At 38.8% G+C, this 17624-nt stretch overlaps 1 pseudogene; it reads right to left on the bottom strand.

The window, feature by feature from the left end:
- Positions 1–3346: 3346 nt before the first annotated feature.
- On the bottom strand, positions 3347–3773 carry LOC102964240 (annotated as a pseudogene).
- Between the last annotated feature and the right edge of the window lie 13851 nt (positions 3774–17624).

Raw genomic sequence — 17624 nt, 5'->3', positions numbered from 1 at the left:
TATCCCCATGACTTATTCCATAACTGGAAGCCTATATATCCCACTCCCCTTCACCCATTTTGCCCATTCCCGCACTTTTTCATTCTTGCCTCCTGTGACATAGGTTAATTGATCACACAAGCATGGGTTTATTTCTGTGCTGTTTTGTTCTATTGATCTGTGTCTCTCTTTTTGTGTCAGCACTGTACTGTTTTGATTACTACAGCCTTGTAGTATATCTTGACATCTGGGAATGTGATACCTCCAACTTATTAACAATATTCTTCCAGTCCATGAGCATGGAATATCTTTCCGTTTCTTATTGTTGTCTTCAGTTTCTTTCATCAGTATCTTAGAGTTTTCAGAGTTTTCACCTCCTCAGTTAAGGTTTTTCCTACAGATTTTATTCTTTTCAGTACAATTTTAAGTGAGATTGTTTTTTTAATTTTCCTTTCTGCTACTTCATTAGTAGTGTATAGAAATGCAACTGATTTTGATATTTTTTATCCTGCAACTTTACTGAATTCATTTATTCTAATAGGTTGTGTGTGTGTGTGTGTGTGTGTGTGTGTGTGGTCTAAGGGTTTTCAACATATATCATGTCATTTGCAAATAGAGACAGTTTTACTTTTTCTTTACAATTTGGATGCATTTTGTTTCTTGTCTGATTGCTGTGGCTAGGACTTCTAGTACTATATTAAATAAAAGTTGGGAAAGTCAACACCTTTGCCTTCTTCCTGATCTTAGAAGAAAAACTCTCAGTTTTTCACCACTGAGTATGATATTAGTTGTGGTCTTTATTATGTTGAGATATGTTCCATCTAAACCCACTTTGTTGAGAGTTTTTATCATGCAGATGTTGAATTGTGTCTAGTGCTTTTTCTTCATCTATTGAGATGGTCATATGATTTTTATTTTTCATTTTATTGATGCATTGTATCATATTCATTGATCTGTAAATATTGAACCATCCTTGCATCTCTGAAATAAATCCTACTTGATCATGGTAAATTATCCTTTTCATGTATTGTTGAATGTGATTTGCTAATACTTTGTTGAAGATTCTTATATCTATATTCATAGGGATATTGGCCTGTAGTTTCCTTTTATTGTAATGTCTTTGGTTTCGGTATCAGGGTAATGCTAGCCTCATAGAATGTATTTTGGGAGCTTTCTTTCATCTATTTTTTGGAATCCTTTGAGGAGAATAGATATTAGCTTTTCTTTAAATGTTTGCTGGAATTCATCTGTGAATCCATCTGGTCCTGGACTTTTGTTTGTTGGGAATGTTTTTATTACTGATTCCATTTCATTACTAGTAATTGGTCTGTTCAGATTTTCTCTTTCTTTTTGATTCAGTTTTGGAAGAATTGTATGTTTCTAGGAATTTGTCCATTTTTTTCTAGGTTGCCCAATTTGTTGGCATATTGTTTTTCATAGTGGTCTCTTATAGTCCTTTGTATTTCTGTAGTGTCGGTTATTATGTCTTCTTGTTCATTTATGATTTTATTTATTTGGGTCTTCCCTCTTTTTTTTCTTGATAAATCTGGCTAAAAGTTTATTCATTTTGTTTACCTTTTCAAAGAACTGGCTCTTGGTTTCATTGATCTTTTCTATTTTGTTAGTCTCTATTTCATTTATTTCTGCTCTAATCTTATTCCCCCCTTCTACTAACCATGGATTTTGTTCATTTTTTTTCTAGTTCCTTTAGGTGTAAAGTTGGAGTGTTTATCTGAGATTTTTCTTGTCTCTTGGAGTAGGCCTTTATCACCATAAATTTCTCTCTTAGAACAATTTTCACAGTGTTTCAAAGATTTTGGACCACTGTGTTTTCATTCTCATTCTCATTTGTCTCCATGAATTTTTAAAATTTCCTTCTGATTCTTCATTTACCCATTAGTTGTTCAGTAGCATGCTGGTTAGCCATCACATGTTTGTGTTTTTAAATTTTTTTTCCTATGATTGATTTCTAATTTCATATTGTTGTGGTTGGGAAAGATTCATGATATAATTTCAGTCTTCTTAAATTTACTGAGACTTGTTTTGTGGCCTAATGTTATCTATCCTGGAGAATGTTTTATGTGCACTCGAAAAGAATGTGCATTCTGTTGTTTTTGGATGGAATGTTCTGTGTATATCTATAAAGTCCATCTGGTCTAATGTGTTGTTCAAAGATACTGTTTCTTCATTTTCTGCCTGTATGACCTATTCATTGATGTAGGTGGGATGTTAAACTTCCCTATTATTATTGTATTAGCATCAGTTTCTCCCTTTATGTTTATTAATGTTTGCTTTATGTATTTAGGTGTTCCCCTTTTGGGTGCATAGATATTTACAATTGTATTCTCTTGTTGGATTGATCCCATTATTATGTAATGACATTCTTTGTCTCTTGATACAGTCTTTGTTTTAAAGTCTATTTTGTCAGATGTAAGTATTGCTACCTGGCTCTTTTTTGCTTCCATTTACATGGAGTATCTTTTTTTATTCTTCACTTTCGGTCTATATGTGTCTTCACATCTGAAGTGAGTATCTCTCTCTCTTTTCTTTCTTTTTTTTTTTTTTTCATGTTTTCCTTTTAATTGACTACTTAATTCACATTGTTTCTTCTCTTGGCTGTTATTTTGGTAACAATTAGGTCCCCACCTCTCAAGAACATTGTTTCCCAGCAGGCTGACACAGAGCCATTGTGAACACAGTCCCCAAACTAGGGCTTTTGGAATAACAACGAAGACAAAAATAGCCTTTCTTTTCACCTAGGAAGGGATTGTGAATCAGAGGGTCCAAAGCTCCAGTTTCCAAACACAGAAAACACTGGGAGTCTAGGTAAAAATGGAAACCAAAATGCATCAGAAATGAAATATAGTATTCCCTCATATATTCAAGGTCAGGATGGTTTTCGAGAAAGAAGTATCTGATCATTTGGCCTCTTGTATTAGGAATGGCCCCACTCCAGCATTTTTAAAGAAAGATGTTCTTGTTTCTATTTCACTTCCTAAAGGGGTATGAAATCTAATATAATCAGTAAGAATAAATCAGCTCACTCACAAGATACTCCCAGATAATGTGCTGATCATAGCACATTATTTCAAAGTGACAAAATTCAGGATAATCTGAGAAAAGAATTCAAAAGTGACAGCTACATTTGCTGATAGGTTTATGTGAGACACACATACATGTTTTTCCAGTGTATATGTCAAAAGACCAAGACCATCAAGATCATCAAAATAAGTTATTTTGTACATTATAATGCACAGAACAACAGAGGGAAGGACAGTTTCTCAGAGAATGACCAAAAGGCATTTTGCAAAAGGTTCATATCACTCCTAGGCAGAAGGACTGGAGCCCAGTGCCTTATGTCCTTTTATTAGTTTGACCCCTCCTCTTCTTTGGTTGCAGTGGCCTCAGTGGGAGCTGTCTCTTCTAAACGTTCTGCTGACTTTTCCTCTTCCTCCTCCACCTCCTCCTCATCCTCCTGGGAATAGAGGTCGGGTATTTCTGCATACATTCCTGCATGACCCAGAACTGGTCTACACAGTCTGACCCCTTGACATCCTCTGTGCTATGGTAGAAGCAGGAAAAGGCTGACTTGAACTGTTCCTCATAGGGGCCACTGGCCATTCCCCAAAGGCATGGGCAGTTCCAATTAATGTCTTCATTTGGCAGGATCAATCCATGCTCTTCATACGGATCATTGGGGTCACCAGCCACCAGCTCTGCTTTGCTGGAGTTTCATGGTCTTCTTTGGTCACAAATATAATTAGATCCTTCCCTTCCTGCCAGCAGTAGGCCATGGTTTGCAGCTCAGGCACTCAGACCTCCCAGCAATAGTGGTGGGGGTAGCACAAGCAGAGGAGGGCTCACAGCTATGACCTCTGAAATGAGTCTCTTGTAGGAAGCATATAGATTATTGTTTTTTTAATCCATTCCACCACCCCCATGTCTTTTTATTAGAGCATTTAGACCATTTATATTTAAAGTAATTATTGATAGGAATGTACTTATTGCCATTTTGTTACTTTCTGGTTGTTTTTATAGTTCTTTGTTCCTTCTTGCTCTCTTTCCTTGTAATTGATGGCTTTCTGTAGTATTATGCTTGCTTTTCTTTCTCCTTATCTTGTGTGTATCTGTTGTAGGTTTTGGGCTTGTGGTTGCCATGAGATCCATATATAACATTTTAAGTATATAGCAGTCTATATTATGTTGGTGGTCACTTAAGTTTTAACACATTCTGAAAGAACTGCTTTTTTACTCCCCTGTCCACCATGTCTTACTTATATGTTGTCATATTTTACATCTTTTTGTTCACAACTTCTTTATTTCTAATTATGGCCTTTTCTTTTCCACTGAAAGAACGCTTCTTGTTAGTGGTGATGAGCTTCTTTAAATTTGTTTGTCTGGAAAACTCTTTATCTATCCTTCAATTCTGAATGATGACTTTGCCAAGTAGAGTATTTTTGGTTGTAGATTTTTTTTTCTTTCAGTACTTTGAATATATCATGCCATTCCCTTTTGGCCTATCAAGTTTCTGCTGAAAAATTAGCTGATAGCCTTATGGGGTTTCCCTTGTATGTAACTTCTTCTCTTTTACTATCTTTAAAATTCTCTTTATCCTTAACCTTTGATATTTTAATCATTATGTGTTATGGTGTTAACATCTTTGGGTTTATCTTGTTTGCAATTCTCTTTGCTTCCTGAACAAGGATTACTATTTCCTTTCTCAGGTTAGGGACTTGTTAACTATTATTTCTTTAAATAAGTTTTCTGCTCCCCCCGCCTCCTTGTGAGACCCTTATAGTGCAAATATTTGTTCATTTGATGTTGTCCGACAGATAATTGTTTAAAGTTATTTCTTCCTTTTATTGTTCAATGTGGATGCTTTCCATTACCCTATCTTTCAGATCTCTGGTCCATTCTTCTGTATCGCTAATGTACTGTTGATTCCTTCTAGTGGGTTTTTCATTTCAATTATTGTATTCTTCAACCCTGATAGGTTCTTTTTTATGTTTTCTCTCTCTTTGTTGATGTTCTCACTGAGCTCTTCCACTCTTCTCTCTAGTTCAGTGAGCATCTTTATGATTATTACTTTAAACTCTTTATTCAGACATATTACTTTTCTCTGTTTTATTTAGTTCTTTTTCTGAGGTTTTTGTCTTGCTCTTTTGTTTGGAGCATATTCCTCTGTATCATTTTGCTTGACTTTCTGTTTGTTTCTATGAATTAGGTAGAATAGCTGCTTTTCCTAACTTGAAGGAAAGTGTCTCATTTTGCTTGATTTTCTTATGTTTGTTTCTATGAATTAGGCAGAATAGCTGCTTTTCCTAAACTTGAAGGAATAGCTCTTTCTCCTAAATTTGAAGTATGGTCGTCCCCTCTGTAGACTATGTATGCCTGGTGATTCTAGCTGTCTGGAGTCTTTGGGTGCTCCATGCTGAGGCTGCCCTAGTGGGAAGGCCAGAGCTGATGTGGATATAGGCTGGGACAGTCCCAGGGCTCTCTGTGCAGAGGGTACCTTGGCAGGACAGCTGAAGCTGAAGTGGTGCAAGTCAGGAGGTCCTGAGGTTCTCCCTACAGAGGGCACCCTAGCAGGACAGCTAAGGCTGAAGTAGGTGTGGGCTGGTGCAGTCCCTTGGCTCTCTATGCAAAGGTTACTCTGGCAGGACAGCTAAAGCTAAAATGGGGGCAAGCCAGGGTGTCCTGAGGCTCTCCATGTGTGTGTGTGTGTGTGGGGGGGTTCCCTGATGGGGTGGCTAGAGTCAAAGTGGGACATGGGCCAGGAGGTTCCAGGGTGCTCTATACAGAGGATGCCCTGGGAGGACAGCTGAAGCTGAAGTAGATACAAGTGAGGGCTTCCCAGGACTCTCTGCACAAAGGGTGCCCTGGTGGGGTGGTTGGAGCCTAGGCAGGAATCAGCCAGGGTTTTCAGAGCACTCTGTGCCAGGGGTGCCCTAGCAAGCTATCTGAAGTCAAAGTTGTATGGGCCTAGAGTGTTCTGAAGTGATTTGTGCCTGTGTCATTGTGTCACGATGGCGGTAGTGAAAGCTAACAGGAGGTATCCCAGTGTGCTGTATGCTGGGGTGGCCTCAGTGGGATGGCTGGGGCTAGTTTTGGCCAGGGACCCAGGACTCGCTGAGATGAGACGCTGGCTGGGATACCTGGACCCTGCTCCTGTCCATACTATCTAAGTGGAAAAGGAACACAACTGTGGCATTAGCCATCCCTTCTGACCCTGAGAGAGTTCCAGCAGCTTTCCCATCACTTCACAGGGTTCTAGGGCTGGATCTTTTATTTTTTATTTTTTATTTATTTATTTTTTTTAACGTTTATTTATTTTTGAGACAGAGAGAGACAGAGCATGAACTGGGGAGGGGCAGAGAGAGAGAGAGACACAGAATCGGAAGCAGGCTCCAGGCTCTGAGCCATCAGCCCAGAGCCCGACACAGGGCTCGAACTCACGGACCGTGAGATTGTGACCTGAGCTGAAGTCGTACGCTTAACCGACTGAGCCACCCAGGCGCCCCAGAGCTGGATCTTTTATATTCCAGTTTTTTTTTCCCCCCACAGCTTTTTTTTTTTTTTTTTCTGTGCCCCAGAGCATCCAGGGCTGGTGTGAACTATAGGCCCAGTGCTCACTGAGGCAACAGGCATGCTATGGCACCTGCACAGTTCTCCATCTGTGCTATCATGGTGGAGGGGGAGCCTAAACTGTGGCATTCACCAGCACCTCTGACCTGGAGAGAGTTCCAGCAGCTTCCTTGCTGTTTTACAGGGTTCTAGGGCTTCCTTTATATTCTAGTTGCCTTTTTTTTTTTTTTTTTAATTTGAGGGAGACAGCATGAGTGGGGGAGAGGAGCAGAGGAGAGAGAAAGAGAGAGAGAGAGAGAGAGAGAGAGAGAGAGAGAATCGCAAGCAGGCTCAACATTCAACACGGGGTCAAACATGGGGCTTGATCCCACAACACTGGGATCATGACCTGAGCTGAAATCAAGAGTCAGACATTCAACAGAATGAGCCACCCAGGCATCCCAGAACAGCGGCAGTTTAAAAGGGCAACTAGGGGGTGTCAGCCAGTTGAGCAACCAACTCAATTTCTGCTCAGGTCACAATCCCAGGGTCGTGGTATCGAGCCCTACGTTGGGCTCTACGCTCAGTGCGGAGCCTGCTTGAGATTCTAGCTCTCTCTCCCTCCACCCCTCTCCCCACTCACATACTTTTTCTCTCTCCAAAATAAAATAAAATAATAAATAATAAACTGCATCTTTTCTTCCATGCCCCAGGGCAGATGAATCTGCTCATGTTCTCCCTATACTCTCCCTCCCCTCTGCAGTTCGTAGCATGATGGGGTGGGGGAAGTTCCCTTCCTTACCATGCTTTCATCACTTTTGCCTGTTCTCTGTATGGTCTCCATATCTTTTGTTGTACAGCAGTTGTTATTGAGTTGTATGAGTTTTTAACTATATTTTGGATAGTGACCCCTTATCAAAGATATGATTTGCAAATGGTTTCTCCTATTCTGTAGGTTGTCTTTCATTTTGTTGACCTTTACAGAAGCTTTTCAATTTGATATAGTCCCACTTGTTTATTTTTTGCTTTGTTGCATTTGCTTTTAGTGTCAAATTGTAAAAATCATCACCAAGACCATTGTTAAGGAGTTTACCCCCATGTTTTCTTCTAGTTTTGTGTTTTCAGGTATTATGTGTAATTAATCCATTTTAGTTGATTTTTGAATATGATGTAAAATAAGGGTTCAGTTTCACTGTTTTGCATGTGGCTGTCCAGGTTTTCCAACACCTTTTACTGAGGAGACTATCCTTTCCCCATTGTATATTCTTGGTGCCTTTGTGATAAATTAATTGATCATATATGTATAGATCTATTTCTGAGTCTCTTCTGTTCCACTGATATATGTGTCTGTTTTTATGCCAATACCATACTGTTTTGATTACTACAGAGTTGTAATATAATTTGAAATCAGCAATGTGATGATTCAAGTTATGTTCTTCTTTCTTAAGATTGCCATGGCTATTCTTGGTCTTTTTTGTCCCCTATAAACTTTAGGATTGTTTGTTCTATTTTTGTGAAAAGTACCATTGGAATTGCTTTGGATATTATGTACATTTTAACAATGTTCTTGTAATCCATGAGCAGATAATATCTTTGCATTTATTTGTGTCTTCAATTTCTTTCTTCAGTGTCTTATAGCTTTCAGTATGCTGAAACATAGATATGTATTTTTTCAGTTTTCACCTATTCATTATATTTATTTCTGGATATTTTATTCTTTTTGATCCAGCTGTAATTCAGATTTTTAAAATTCTCTTTCTGATAGAAGTGAAATGTATTTTTGTATATTGATTTTATATTCTGCAACTTTGCTGAATCCACTTATTCTAACAGTTTTGGGTGGGATCTTTAGGGTTTTCTATATATAGAATTATGTCATCTGCAAATAGGAAATTTTACTTCTTCCTTGCCAATTTAGATGACTTTTATTTCTTTTTCTTGCCTAATTGCTGTGGCTAGGACCTCCAGTACTATCTTGAATGAAAATGGTGAGAATGGACATCCTTGTTTTGTTCCTGATCTTACAGAAAGAGTTTTCAGTTTTCCACCATTGAGTAGATGTTAGCTGTGGGCTTGTTATATATGCCCTTTATTATGGTGAGGTATGTTCCCTGTATACTCACTTTGTTGAGAGGTTTTGTCATAAACAGATGTTGAATGTTGTCAAATGCTTTTTCTGCATCCGTTGAGATTATCATATGATTTTAACCTTTCATTTTGTTAGTGGTATATCATCACAGTGAATGATTTATGAATGTTGAATCATACTTGCACCCCAGGGATAAATCCCACTTGATTGTGGTGAATGATCTTTTTAATGTATTGTTGAATGTGATTTGCTGATATTTTTTTGAGTATTTTTATTTGTATGTTCATCAGAGATACTGGCCTGTAGTTTCCTTTATTTGTAGTGTCTTTGACTGGTTTTGGTATCAGGGTAATGCTAGCCTCATAGAATGTATTTGGGAGCTTTCTTTCATCTTCTATTTTTTGGAATCCTTTGAGGAGAATAGATATTATCTCTTCTTTAAATGTTTGGTAGAATTCATCTATGAATCTCTCTGGTCCTGGACTTTTGTTTGTTGGGGATTTTTTGATTACTGATTCAGTTTCATTACTATTAATTGGTCTGTTGAGATTTTCTTTCTTTCTGATTCACTTTTGGAAGATTGTATGTGTCTAGGAATTTATCCATTTCTTTTTGGTTATCCAATTTGTTGATGTATAATTGCTCACAGTAACAACATTTTTTAAATGCTAGATAATATTGTCAACCCAGAATTATATTCCCAGCAAAAATATCTTTCAACAATGCAAATAAAAAGATACTTTTTGCACATTAAAAATCAGTTAATTTTTTTACTGGGGCTCTCCAATAAGAAATGCTAAATGAAGTTTTCAGACAAAAGGGAAATGATCCTAAGATGGAAGGAAGGAATGAAGAACATTCATCTTTAGGAAGGAATGAAGAACATAAAAATGGTAAATATCTAGATAAATATAGAAGACTATTTTCTCCCTTTTAATTGTTTAAAGATAAGACTGTTTAAAACAAAATTTAACAATTTTGTGGGATTTATAAGGTACACAGAAGCAATACAAATGGCAAGTGTTGCATAAAGGATGATGGGAGTGGGTAAGTAAATGGACCCATGTAGTTTTAAGGTTCTTCCTTTTACATAAAGGGATACAATATAAACTCTAAATTAAGCTGCATATGTTAAGGATGCCTACTGTAAACCCTAGAACAGCACTGAACAATAATGCAGAGTATGTAGTGAAAAAATTAATAGGTTAAAAGTATTTAAATATTTAAAGGACAGAAAACATCAAACTGAAGGAATTAACAAAAAGCAGACCCTTCAGTGCCTCTAGGACAAAGTCCATGAGGCTTCCATGGCCTGGCTCCTGCCAACTTTTCTTGCCTCATCTCTCTGGCCCACTAAGCATTCCCCATATTAAGTTGTCTCTACTTCCCCCCATTCTCCCTCTCCTGTCTTCTTCCTCTCTTATCATCTCCAGCAAGGGACATCTTTCCCACAGTCCTTTCCCTTGGCTTACTCTTCATTCTTCAGGCCTCAGCAAGGTGACACTTATTTCAGAAAGCCCTTCTGGGCCAGGTTTTCCTTTCTGTGTCATCCATTGCCACCCCCCCACCCACCCCACCCCCGCCACACACACACACACACACACACACGCACACACACACACACACACACACCCTTCATCACTTCACTCACCTGGATTCTCTGAAATTTCTGGCTCATTATTCTGTGTCCCTAAACTGAACTTCACAAGGGCAGGGATATGTATGGCCTCTTCTGCTCACCATTCTGTGCCATGGCCTGCAAAGTGCTCAGCTCATAGTAAATATTCAGTAAACATTTGTCAAGTGACTAAAAGAGTGATTAAATGAATTAGTAGAGAAGGTGGATAGTGATTTTTCTGCCTAAGAGGGAGTCCCTATGCTGAGGAGGTACTGTCACAAAAAATAGCAGCAAGGGGAGCTGAGGGAACAAGCCTGTCAGAAGCACTGAGGCAGTGCATGTTGGCGTGAAAGATAACCAAGTTGAATCATTGAATAGAAAAAGTACAGGATGATATGAGTAGCATGCTGTCAGTTGTGTGATACAGGTATAGTCTACTTCCTGAAGGATGTACAAGAAATTTGTAATAGTGAGCTTCATTGTGGAGGAAGGAAAATATTTTCAATTTGTACAGTGTTCATGTACTGCTATTTTAAGATAAATAAGATTTGAGGCACCTGGGTGGCTCAGTCAGTTAAGTGTCTGACTTCGACTCAGGTCATGATCTCATGGTTCATGAGTTCGAGCCCTGTGTCAGGCTCTCAGAGCCTGGAGCCTGCTTTGGATTCTGTGTCTCCCTCGCTCTCTGCCCCTCCCCCACTCATGCTCTGTCTCTCTCAAAAATAAACATTTAAAAAAATAAAAATAAATAAAATTAAAAACAAGTAGATTGTGAATGTAAAGATTTTATGTGTAGTGCTAGCCATAATTGGAATAAATAAAAAACAACCTGCATGTCTGTATTAGGATTTTCCAGAGAAACAAAGCCAATAGTGTGTATATGTGTATAAAAAGATTTATTATAAGGAATTGGCTCATGCAGTTATGGAGACTGGCCTAAGTCCTAAGATCTGCACAGTGACTTGACATGCTGGAGACTCAGGAAGAACTGATTTTAGTTTGAGTCTAAGGAAATAAAAAGCTGATGTCCTAATTCAAAAGTGGACAGACAGAATTTTCTTACTTAGGGTACAGTCAGCCTTTTTCTATCAGTCCTTCAACAGATTAGATGAGGCCCACCCACACTAGAAAGGGCAGTCTGCTTTACTTATTGTATCAATTGAAATGTTAATCTCATCTAAGCACATTAACATTCAGAATAATGTTTGACCAAATATTACCTGGGTATTCCATGGCTCAGTCAAGTTGACACATAAAATTAACCATCCCAATGTCCTACAGTAGGGTAATAGAATATAACACAGGCCTTAAAGTGCTAATTGTAAAGGCTAGGGAAAATGAGCATGGTAGGAAACTAAGTGGAAAAAAAAAACCACGGAATACTGGATTGTACCTACAACTGCAACTGTGAAATATGTGCATGCATGGATAAAGAATAGAAGGGAATAGGAAGACATAGAAGTAGCTTTTGTGTTAAGTTGCTGAGATTATGGAGAAGATTTTTCCTTACATTTTTCCTTTAGTTTTTTAATAATATAATTTTTTAAATGTAAGAAACCAGAAATCCCAGATGTAAGATTGTACAGGAGGATGGAGTAGTAGTAAAAAAAACAGTGCCTGACACATTGTCTGTACTAAAACAACTATTGAATGAATGAGCAATAGTTACTGTCCTCAGCTGGCTTCCCCAGAAGCAGACCATGGGACAAGGATTTGAGTGCAAGTAATATATTTGGGAGGTGATCACTGGTAGGGCATAGAGAAGTGAGACTGGGAAGGGAAAGAAGCCAATACAGTGCTCTTTAATGAGAAGTATGACTGATGACTATTGACTAACAATCCATTGGAGACCTCTGGGACAATATGTAGAATTGGCTTCGCTTTGTTTCACTCAGAGAACAAGAAAGGAGTTTTAATCTAAAGACTCCCATTGGTTGAAAGGGCTGCTTCTGGGGGCATTAATTCCTTGGCATTTGTAGCCTACCCTAAGCTAGGGCTGATCGCACTTCTGTGGCTAGAGAAAGCCTGCAGGCAGTCACAGGTGCTTGAAGTGAGTAGCTGTTAGTTATATGGGAACAATGATTGCTAAGGGCAGGGAGCGGGCACTGACAACATCTGCAAAAGTTACTGTCATTGAACACCTATGATTCGGGCACTTGGTGAACATTGTCTCCAATCCCCACCCCAGTTTTACAAGATGGTTATTCTATGTTTCAAGTGAAGAAACTGAAGCTCAGAGAGGTTGTGACTTACTCAAAGTCATGCAGGGCAAGGTACTTGAACTATAAGCCTACTATGTTTTTCACTTCCTCCTGCTATCTCCCAGTAAACTCGGCACTGGAAACTTCCTAGATAAACTCAACAAAAATTTTTTAAAAATAGACAATAAAAACCAAAATGGTGACAGTTCAAAGTAGCAATTTAGTAAGATCCGCTTCAAAACAGCACACCTGTCTGTGCCCACCTGTGTAATCCGTAAGGATTGAAATCTCTGACAGAAAGAGAAAGCACAAAAAAGAGGACATCTACCAGGGCAGAAGCAGCATTCCCAGCTAAGAATAAGGCTGGGGTCAATAAACTTGTACTTACTACTTTCTGAGAGCTCAAAGAAGAAATCATGACTGCAGAAGGAAATTTATGGGTACTATTAGAAAAGCAAATCTGCCTTTGTTACTTTCTCCCTCTGAATCCTTCAGTGACTCCCAACTGCCTTCAGTATTCCCTCAGTAGAGCATACGAGTGATTCAAGATTTGGTCTCTGCCGACCTTTCTATGCTCACCTACCCCTCACTCACAGCCATGTAACACCACCTGCAGTCCTCCCACTAGCCCAGCTCTGTCACACTCCAGACCACTTGTGAAGGCTGGTCCTATTACCCTGAATTTTCTTTTCCTCTCTTTTCCACCCAGCTAATTCCTACTCGCTATTCAAGGCTTAGTCACTATGTTTTTTACTGAAGTTTCTTAATCTTTAAAAAAAACATACCCTTGGGGAGCCTGGGTGGAGCCCTGCTCATGTGCTCTCTCTCTCTCTCTCTCTCTCTCTCTCAAAAATAAATAAACGTTAAAAAAAATTTTAAACCATACCCTTAGCTGATATATGTATGTGTATGTATGTCTGCATTTCATACCAGCCTTCCCCTGAGACTCTGATTATTCCTCTTTGAGAATTGCTGATATGCAGAATATATCCTCTACATCTGAATATCTATCATCTGGAGTGATTTTATATTTACTTTATGTAGTCTGTCTTGTCAGAACCATACTTTTTCACTTCCTCATTTATTAAATAATGTTAATATTGAATGCATTTTTTTGAGCCTTTGCCCTTCAATGCAAAGATTCCCCATCAGCTTCCATACTCCTTCCTCCGACCCACACCAGATGGGAATTACTATTCTATGGGAAATTTCTCAAGATGTCAGCCTAAGCTAGGTGGCGCTTTCCTGTACACAGATTATCTTATATATACACCTTTATATTAACACTTTCATGCTGTTGTGAATGTGTGGATATAATTAGTAATTTTCCACTGAGTTCTTTTTTTTAAAGGGAATAAACATATTAAGTTTCCACCAAGTTCCAGGCACTGTCTTAGTTAAACGAGTAATCCTCAGGAGGAAAAAGAGGACAAGGGCCTATGTAATTTTTCAAGCAAGGTTCCAACTAGTTAGTGATGAAGCTGTGATTCTAGGTGCAGTTTGCCTGATATTGGAGTCTATGCTCATTCATTAAAGTGCATTTGTGCTTGAAGGAAAAGCTGTGTCTAAGCTCTGCATCTGTGTGCTCAGCACTGTGCCTGAAACAACCAGACCCATAATATTTTGGGGGTGAATAAATGAGCCAAAGACATCAAGCAAAGTAATACAAATCTGAATAGATATCACTGAACAAGTAAGTGATGAATCCACACCAACCCAGAAACCTAAATCTCAGGGCATGTATACGAAAAGATGCAAAACAAACCCACATCAGAGGGAGAGGCCACAGTAAGAGCTCCAGTCGACAGACTCCACAGAGCCCAGCCTCAAGGCATCCCAGGTAGGCCACCAGACATATGAGTGAAGAAACCATTAGTCTCAATGAGGCCCCAGACATGTGGAGAAGAGATAAGCCCATTCTGCTGTGCCCTCCCTGGATTACTTACCCACAGAATGCTGTGCATAATAAAATGATTACAGTTTTACACCATCAAGTGTGGGGTGATCTGTCACATAGCAATAGAATAATCAGAAAAATATCCATTCATTCCTTTTCAAGATACCTCTTTGTCAGGTGTTTAAAGTTTTTTTAAAAAGATAGAATTTTGTGAGTTGCAAATAGAAACTGAGAAATAACTTTTAGGAACCTATGATAAGAGTGACTTTAAGACCTGTCCTTGCGATGTTGGATAAGAAGAAATCTAAGAAAACTGAGTTATTGTATAGTAAGTTTGACTTTTCTGTTTGAAGGCAGAAAGAAACCATGGCATGACTTACAAAATCACCCACATTCAGAATTTCTATCATATCCCTGACTTGTAAAGATCACAGTAAGAACAGTGGAAATCAAAAAGCACATACGTGGAGAATAAAAATAAAGATACAGAGACTCAAAAGAGTTAAGTGAATTTAAACATTAACAGAAGGGGAATTTTAATATTGTAGATATAACCCAGCCAAGGGCACAGTCCATTAGTGGTCATGAAATCAAGTTAGTAGCTCTTGACCAGCTTTTTTATTTTTAAATTAAATATAATATACTATAACATAATGGAATAGAAAACATCAGGGGTGCCTGGGTGGTTCAGTCAGTTAAGCATCTGACTTCAGCTCAGGTCATGATCTCGTGGTTCAGGAGTTCAAGCCCTGTATCGGGCTCTGTGCTGACAGCTCAGAGCCTGGAGCCTGCTTCTGATTCTGTGTCTCCCTCTCTCTCTGCCCCTCCCTGACCTGCACTCTGTCTGTCTGTCTGTCTGTCTCTCTCTCTGCTCCTCACCTGCTCACACTCTATCTCTCTCAAAAAAACCAGAACATTTAAAAAACATTTTTTTAAAGAAAACACCAGAGTTTCATCATAAGGTTGCTTAGCAAAAATGCCATATTGCACCAATTGCAGTGAATGGGGTTAGAGAGAGGGATGTGATGAATTCATGAGCTCATTAGCACTGGGTCATTTGAACTTTTGTTCCCTGGTATATTGTGATAAATTTGACTATCAGAATGGAAGGGTTAATGTTGTATAGTTGCAGCTAAGTTTGAAGCAAAGTTTAGTATGATTTTATTTGCTGTTGGCAGAATTATTGATACTTTCTAATGGATTTTAGATAAGAACTTTGTGTTTTTCAGAAAAGGCATTATTATCAATGCAATATATTGAGTTTGTAATGATTGTAGCATTTTAACTGAACTTGTACCAAATGCTTTAAAATTGATTATTTAAAGAATAAAATTTATTGTTTAATAGTAAAAAATGATGAAGTGAAAAATAGAGGCACGTTCAAGTTTAACTGGTGAACATAATTGTTAATGGTCCAGCATTATGTGCAGCTCTATTAAGAATTACACTAGTGTTTCTGTAGATCATCCACATCATCAAAGTTGGAAGCTTAACGTTGGTGAGAGACCAACACAGGTTCTAATGAGAGACAGATAGGGTTCCCAGCTTGTTCTTGCTCCTCCTGTCAGCCTCCCTGACTTCAGGCCCAGCACCAGATGCAGGGGTAACTGATTGACACTGACTGCTTACCCAACTAGTTCCCAATTATGTTGGGTATAAGTCTTATAATAAATCCTTTATATCACCGAAAGTGGTTCTTTCCTGATTGAACCCTATCCAATAGCTCTCCTTTGTTTCTTTTCTTTTTTTCCTAGCAATTCACTTATCCTGCAGAGTTTTCCATAGTCTGGATTTTGGATTTTGCTGATTGTGTCCCTGTAGTATTGCTTACCATGGTCCTCTGTCCAATTTATTTCCTGTAAATTGGTAATTAGATCTGCAGGCTTCATCAGATTGAGGTTCAGTTTTGGGGGTGGGAGGCAAGATATAAATAGGTGTATTTTTCTATCAGGAGGTATATAATGTCTCGTCATCTCTTTATGTGATACTAGTAATCACTGACAATCAATACCAAGACCCATCATTTCATTATTATTTGCGAAATGGCAATGTTATCTCATTCTTCACTTATTTTTTTTAATGTTTTTATTTATTTTTGAGACAGAGACAGAGCATGAGCAGGGGAGGGGCAGAGAGAGAGAGGGAGACACAGAATCCAAAGCAAGCTCCAAGCTCTGAGCTGTCAGCACAGAGCCTGACACGACGCTCGAACTCACGGGCTGTGAAATCATGACCTGAGCCGAAGTCAGATGCCCAACCTCCTGAACCACCCAGGTGCCCCATCTCATTCTTCACTTATTATCTGCCATATTTATATAAAGAGAAATTTTTCTTCAACTGTTTGTTTACCCTCAGGTACAGTTTGTACAGGAAAAAACAAGATAAAATACAAGATTTCAAAAGAATATTTTGATTCCCTAGCATCTTCCAAAGGTGACTAATAAGTTTTGTTGTTGTTTTTTAAAGGATCATTACAAACTCATGAACATATTTGAAGTATTTCAAATAATTCCATTCTTTTTTTTTTAATGTTTGTTTTTGAGAGAGTGCATTTGCGCAAGCAGAGGAAGGACAGAAGATCTAAAGTGGGCTCTGTGCTGACAACAGAAAGAACAACGCAGAGCTTGAACTCATGAACTGTGAGATCATGACCTGAGCCAAAGTTGGATGCTTAACCAACTGAGCCACCCAGGTGCCCCTTCTTTCTTTTTTTTTTTTTTTTAAGCAGGCTTGAGCTCACAACCCTGAGATCACAAGTCACATACTCTACCAACTGAGCCAGCCAGGCATTCCCCACCCCCTGCCTCCAATTTATTATTCTTGTGGACATTTGGGCAACTGAGCAAATGTCCCATTTGGGGGCAATGGATGCCTCTTAAAATTGGTTCCTAGGTCATTTTAACATACCCTCCCTTGCTTTTCTTTTCTTTTATTTCTTTTTAATGTTTATTTATTTTTGAGACAGAGAGAAACAGAGCATGAACGGGGGGAGGGTCAGAGAGAGAGGGAGACACAGAATCTGAAGCAGGCTCCAGGCTCTGAGCTGTCAGCACAAAGCCCAATGCGGGGCTCGAACTCACGGACTGTGAGATCATGACCTGAGCTGAAGTCGGATGCTTAACCGACTGAGCCACCCAGGCGCCCCAGGACCGTAGGATTTTGGCTTAACCTCATCTATCTGAATCCAGTTCTCCTTTTTTTCTCACACTGGAATACCAACATAATCACTTTTTTGCTTTATCCCGCATACACACACACCAGTCTTAGGATAACAGT

This window comes from Panthera tigris, chromosome C2 (assembly GCF_018350195.1).
Source record: "Panthera tigris isolate Pti1 chromosome C2, P.tigris_Pti1_mat1.1, whole genome shotgun sequence".
Classification (NCBI taxonomy): Eukaryota; Metazoa; Chordata; class Mammalia; order Carnivora; family Felidae; genus Panthera; species Panthera tigris.
Note: the sequence above shows the minus strand (reverse complement) of the source record. Positions and strands in the feature narration are given on the sequence as shown.